At 37.4% G+C, this 6,163-nt stretch overlaps 1 non-coding gene across 1 annotated transcript; it reads left to right on the forward strand.

The window, feature by feature from the left end:
* The first annotated feature begins 1,443 nt into the window (after positions 1 to 1,443).
* Positions 1,444 to 1,550, forward strand: LOC133853075 (small nucleolar RNA R71). The gene has a single exon (XR_009896199.1). It is a non-coding gene; the product is annotated as a small nucleolar RNA R71 (small nucleolar RNA).
* Positions 1,551 to 6,163: the final 4,613 nt, after the last annotated feature.

A 6,163-nucleotide genomic window follows, 5' to 3' on the forward strand; every position in this document is an offset into this window, starting at 1 on the left:
ACAATAAAACTAAAATTAACCAAAATAAAATGAACAATAATTAAAAACAAAACCAGAATTCTATAAAGGATATGGATTTGTAGTGCATGCAGTGGCCTCAGTACCATTAATCTGGGCAAATGTGCTTGAGCTCCTAGACTGCTCGAGCGCTTTTGGTAGTAGCTTTTAAGTTTAAACTTGAAGTACCAATCTTTTCTTCTCTTGGACCATAGAGAATGAATTCTACCTACAAAAAGGTAGTTCCTAATTTTCACAGATCGGGGTAAATCAATCTGAGAATTCTCAAACAATTTCTCATCCAGAAGGGAATCATGAGCTGAAATACTATGAGGAGAATACTTAGAGAGTTTTTCTATTTTGATGACCTCAGTTTGCTCGTCTAATGGTCCTAACAGACTACTCTCATGGCATCTTGGTAATTCAGGAATAGGAGTTAATGTTGAAGAAGCCTCAGTGCTCACTTTCTTGCCTTTTTCCCATTGTAGATCATGTGTGACCTCAATTTGCTCCTCCTTCCCCTCTTCCTTATGATTTTCAACAACTTCTTCACTCATCAATGTTGTGATAGCTTGCTCATGATAGGAAGAACTCCAATCCTCCACATAATATCCACTAGGATTAGCCACCAACTGACTTTGAAGCTCTTCTTCTCTTTCTCTTTTGAGGTGGTTGATGATTTGTTCACAGTCAGCTTCTATTGTGAATTCACCCCTTTTTCTCTCACTTAACTCTTTGGCCAACTGCCCCACTTGTGTTTCCAATCTTTGGATAGCTTGACTGGTCTGAGTATTGCTCTATTGTTGTATAGTCATATATTGGAGTAGAGCACTTTCGAGGTCATTCTTCTTTGGCTTTGGATTTGGTTGGACCGCTTGTGGTGGAGCTCGATAGTTATATCCTTGCTGGAAATTTCTTTGCTGCCTTTGTGGATTCTGCACATTCTGATTGTTACTCCATGAAAAATTGGGGTGGTTTCGCCACCTTGCATTGTATGTGTTGGAGTATGGATTGTTCTTTGGAGGATAATTATTTTGGCTCACATAATTTGCTTGCTCCTGATCTGTAAATGAAAGCATGGGGCAAGTCTCAGTGGTGTGGTCAGAATGAGAACATATGGGACATACCTCAACTTGAGCAATCTGTTGAATGAGAAAGATATTATGAGTGGTCATGACTTTCACTAGCATATCCAGTTTCCTCTCCAAGGTAGCCATCTGAGTTTGAACTCCATTATTGCCATTCACTTCATAGACGCCTTTTCTTTTGAGTCCTTGCCTCCCACGGGATGAGAATTGTTGGGAGTTTTCACTTAAAGTCTCAAAAAGTTCTATGGCCTCCTCGCTATTCTTCTCCATTAACATGCCTCCACAAGCTGAATCTACAAGACTTTTTTTAGAATAATTTAAACCTTCATAAAAAGCTTGTACCTGATCATCTTGAGATAGATTATGATGTGGACATTTTAGAAGTAGTTCCTTGAAGTGTTCCCATGCCTCAAAGAATAGGTCTCCATCTTTTTGTTGGAAGGTTTGAATCTCCCTCCTCAATTTCCTAGTCCGTTGGGCTGGAAAGAATCTTTTCAAGAACTTTGTGGTCAACTCCTCCCAATTGTGAATAGACCCTGCAGCCAAAGAATTCAACCATAACTTAGCATTATCTTTCAGGGAAAAAGGGAAGAGAATTAACCTGATTCCTTCCGCATTTAAGCCATGGATGTTTTGAGTTTTGCAAAGATCAAAGAAGTCCCGAATGTGTAGATATGGATCCTCTGTAGGTGTGCCTCTATAGTGTGGAACCATATTGAGCAACGGAGACAAATCAAAATTGCTTTGCACATTTGGTTGAAAAGCAATGCAAGAGGGCTGATTTGGATTTTGTGGTATGAATGAACTCTTCATCGGCTTCCGCTCGCGTAGATTCTCTACCCCTAATTCTGCCATGTCTTCCTCAACTTTGAATAAGTTTTTATTTTTTTTTATTTTTTATTTATTTATTTATTTATTTTTTAGATTATCATAAACAGAAATAACTAAAATAAAAGGAAAAACTTTAAAAACACAATTTAACACAATCCCCGGCAACGGCGCCAAAAACTTGTTGTGCAAATATCTACCTAAATAAATAGGCAAATACTTGTACGTTTTACTCGCAAGTGCACAAGATCAAAACAATAGTATAGCAGGCAAATACGAGATCATTCCCACTAGGATTGGTATAAATTGTATTTAAAGAGAAATTCCTAAAAGCGATATGTTGAATAAAACGGGATAAAAGATTGAATATAAAATACTATGAAGAAAAGGTAGGGCTTCGATATCCACCGCTAATCATACTCAAATAAGATTCGTAATATGCACAATACTACAATCATAACATGATGCTTAATGCTTACCAGCCACAAGGGAATGGTATCTTCTCCTAAAGCTATTGATTTTCCTAAACAACGAGTTAGGCATGGTATCTACTCTAACTCTTTTCTTCCTTAAAGGATTTAGCATGGTATCTACTAAGTTGTTCTTCAAGGAAGCATAAATCTATGGAAATCGGTAAACACACTCAGATTGAAATATGGTATCTATTCCAGTTGTCTTTATGTTGATTAATCCAAGAACCTGTGTCGGGGTTCTTTTGTTACTCTATTATGCCCAGGACTCGATCATCCAAATTGACATAAATAACAAATCCATACCACATGCATATGATGGCCAAACATAAACATATGAGGAATTCAAGAAACTAGAATTAATCAAGTTAAGCATCAATATATAAATTGTAGCAAGGCAAATTGAAAAACTTAAAAAGACATGATTAGGGCTTCAATCGAGCCCTAACTAAAGTATTAGTTACAACTAATATAAACTAAAATTATATACATACAGAAAATAAATAAAGGAAGAAAGAAAATAAAAACTAAAAAGAACCTCCTTCTTGATGTAGCCTTTGATTCTTCCTCAAAACTTGTGTGTCTTTTCTTCAAAGGCTAGAGGCCTATTTATAGGGATTAGAGAAGCTATAGAAGCTCTAGAATTCCTATTACAATTCTAAGTAGGTTTTCTAGTCCAAAAAGAATAATTACAAGTCTTCTCCTTTTCTGAAATTTCTACCCAAGTAGGAAAAGGATTCCAAAATTCGTACAGATTTGCGGTCTTTTATTGCGGGGCGATTTATGCATGGAAACCGTCCGAATTAGGAAAAAAATATTTCTGTTATATTTGTTGCCTTTATTATTAGCTTTCCAACGCCACCAATTTTGTTGCAATCTGATACTTGAACCGAAAGTTATGATTAAATTACTGAGACATACTCATTCTGGATTCTTTCCAAAGATAACGAATTTTTGCCAACTTCTCTTTCCTTAAATTCAAAATTGATTTGGAGTTTGAATCTATCCAAAAGTGAGTTTGCTGTTTGGAATTTGATCGGTTTTTCTTCTAAAACCTATAAAATACAAGAAAACACAAAAACAACACAAAACATCAAATTATAACAAAACTAAGAGCTTAACATATGTAAATTAAGGGGCTTGAATGTGTAACATTCAGCACTTATCAGACACTGGTGCATCGTATATGGTAACTGCCGATTCGACTTCAACCGTCCGGACGTCTCCCCCTCATTGTCTGGACGCACGCGCATCAGATATGGAAATTGCGTGTTGAAGTTTAGCCGTCCGGACGCTCCTGCCCCATGGTCTGGATGCGCGAAGTCTATTATGGAAATTACTTGCAGCGGACGTGCGTCCGTCCAGACGATCGAGCCATCCCGTCTGGACGATGTTCTTATACAGGAAAGATTTCTCCGCGAAATATTTCGTAAAATCCTGTCGTACAGTTGTCCGTTTGGACAACCATGGCTCACCGTCCGGACGGCTCCCATGCATATTTTGCCTGATGCCCATTCTGAGCCCTGGGCACTTAGAGCTGCAAGAATTTGGTGTGAATTCCATTAGAGCTCAGAGACGTGATATCTAGCTTTGTCTTCTGAATAGTGGAATTCCTGGGTTTGGCTGCCCCGGAGTAGTTTTTCTCTTAACTGAGTTTCCACTTCGTCAACAAAAATCTCTGTGTCATTTACTTTTCTCTGTGCTTTAATTTTTGTTGACACTTGTTGCACACACTTTACTTTTAGAAGTCATTTCAATTTTTCAAAAATAAAAGCCTCTAAGCATGTAATTTGTAAGAATTCGGTATTGGACGCATTAGAGCTTAGAGAGTATAATTTAGTAGTTATTGTGATGATCAGTCTACTCTCAAGCCGTTACCATTGTGCTGTTGTTGTGCTCGTGTTGAAGTTTATCTTAGGGAGGAGCTCTAAGGTAAAGGAATCCATTGAAGACCCTTTCAAGTAGGTGACTTAGTTGGGAGGCGTTCACATTGGGTTACGTGTCAAAGTGCAAGATACGATCACTGCATAAGTGTATGTTAGTATTACTGTCTTGTTACTAGCTTTGTCTTCTTAATAGTAGATTTCCTGGGTTTGGCTGCCCTGTAGTGGTTTTTCTCTTAATTGAGTTTTCACTTTGTTAACTAAATATCTGTTTCATTTAAATTCCGCATTTTGATATTTTGTTACACGTTGCACACACACACGGTTAAATTAGAAGTCTCTTTATTTTTCATATTTCATACAAGATGTTCAGTAGACTGAAGGACAATGCCACTCTCCTCATCCTGTGCAACCTCCAGATGCGCATAGAATTCTTTGACCAGCCTAGTGAGCACAATGCAAGCACAATTGTAGAGGTAGCCCTAGTGATAGGTTTGAATGATATCATTAATAACATCAAGGGGTGCTACTAAAACATCAGCCCTATCAACATTCCTCTCTGGAATAACTGGCATGTTTGCTATTCTGGCTCTAGAAGCAGCAATGCCTTCTTCTGTCCTCTGGCAAACTCTGCATTGTGAACTGCTGGCAGACATGATTCTCCAAAAGAAAATCAACCATTTTGCCAAAATAAATAAATAAATAACACCAATGAAATTAGTTCATGTTAGTCCCAAAAATGTTTGCATTACAATGGTAATAAAATGGACTACCCAAATCAAATAGATATACAATAATATTCCAATCACAGCAGCAGAGAAAATACTCAAGAATATCCAACATTTATCTCAAAATATATTCCAAAATATTAAAAATATTAAAAGTTAAATAAAATTGAAAATAATGCAAAAGATGAAGCAAAAAATACCTGGAAATGAGATAAAATGCACAAGAGGACAAAATAAGCCGAGAACTCATGAGAAAACACAAGAAAAAGCAAGTAAAACGCACCAAAATCTCAAGAAAAATCGAGAAAAAGAAGTGGACTATGCGGAGGCTGGGGAGAAAAGCGATACTTAAACTTGTAGGGTAACTGTCTAGATGAATCACTAACCCGCTCGGACGCTGGCTGCCACATAAGCATACGGCAGAATCACGCGCGTCCGGTTGTGTCACCTGACCATCCGAACAGTTCACACTGAAAAATAGAAACTGAAGGAAAATTTGCAAAAAAATTATTTTCCCTAAAGTCAGCTTTAGACCACGCATGTATATTCAATTGATATAATAGTCGGATAGCATTTCAAAAATATATAGAGATATAATTGAGAGTTAACAGTTCAATTAGCATAAAATTCCCTGTAGATAGAAACTTTAAATAATTTACTCAACTCATGCAATGCGTGTGTGCGTGAAGACTGAAAAATTAAATTGACTTCTAATATAACCAAGTGTGTGTGTGTGCACAAAGTGTTAACAAAATAATATCAATGCGGAATTTAAACAACACAAGAATTTTGTTAACGAAGTGGAAACTCAATATGAGGAAAACCACTCCAGGGTAGCCAAACCCAGGATATCCACTATTCAGAAGACAAGACTAGTTATAAAGTAGTAGCACTCACATACCCCTGATGCAGTGGTCATACCTTGCACTCTAACGTGTAGCTTAACACGAACGCCTCCCAACCAGGTCTCCTACCTGAAGGGGTCTTCAATGGAATCCTTTGTCTTAGGGCCAACCCCTAAGATAGACTTCAGATCAGCGCAGCAACAACACATACAGCAATGGCTTCAGAGAGATTAACTCAGCAAAATAATCTTACCAAATAACTCTCTAAGCACAAAGGAATTCAATACCTAATTCTTGTTATTCTCAAGCCTAGGGACCTCTATT

The sequence above is a fragment of the Alnus glutinosa genome, chromosome 12 (assembly GCF_958979055.1).
Source record: "Alnus glutinosa chromosome 12, dhAlnGlut1.1, whole genome shotgun sequence".
Lineage (NCBI taxonomy): Eukaryota > Viridiplantae > Streptophyta > Magnoliopsida > Fagales > Betulaceae > Alnus > Alnus glutinosa.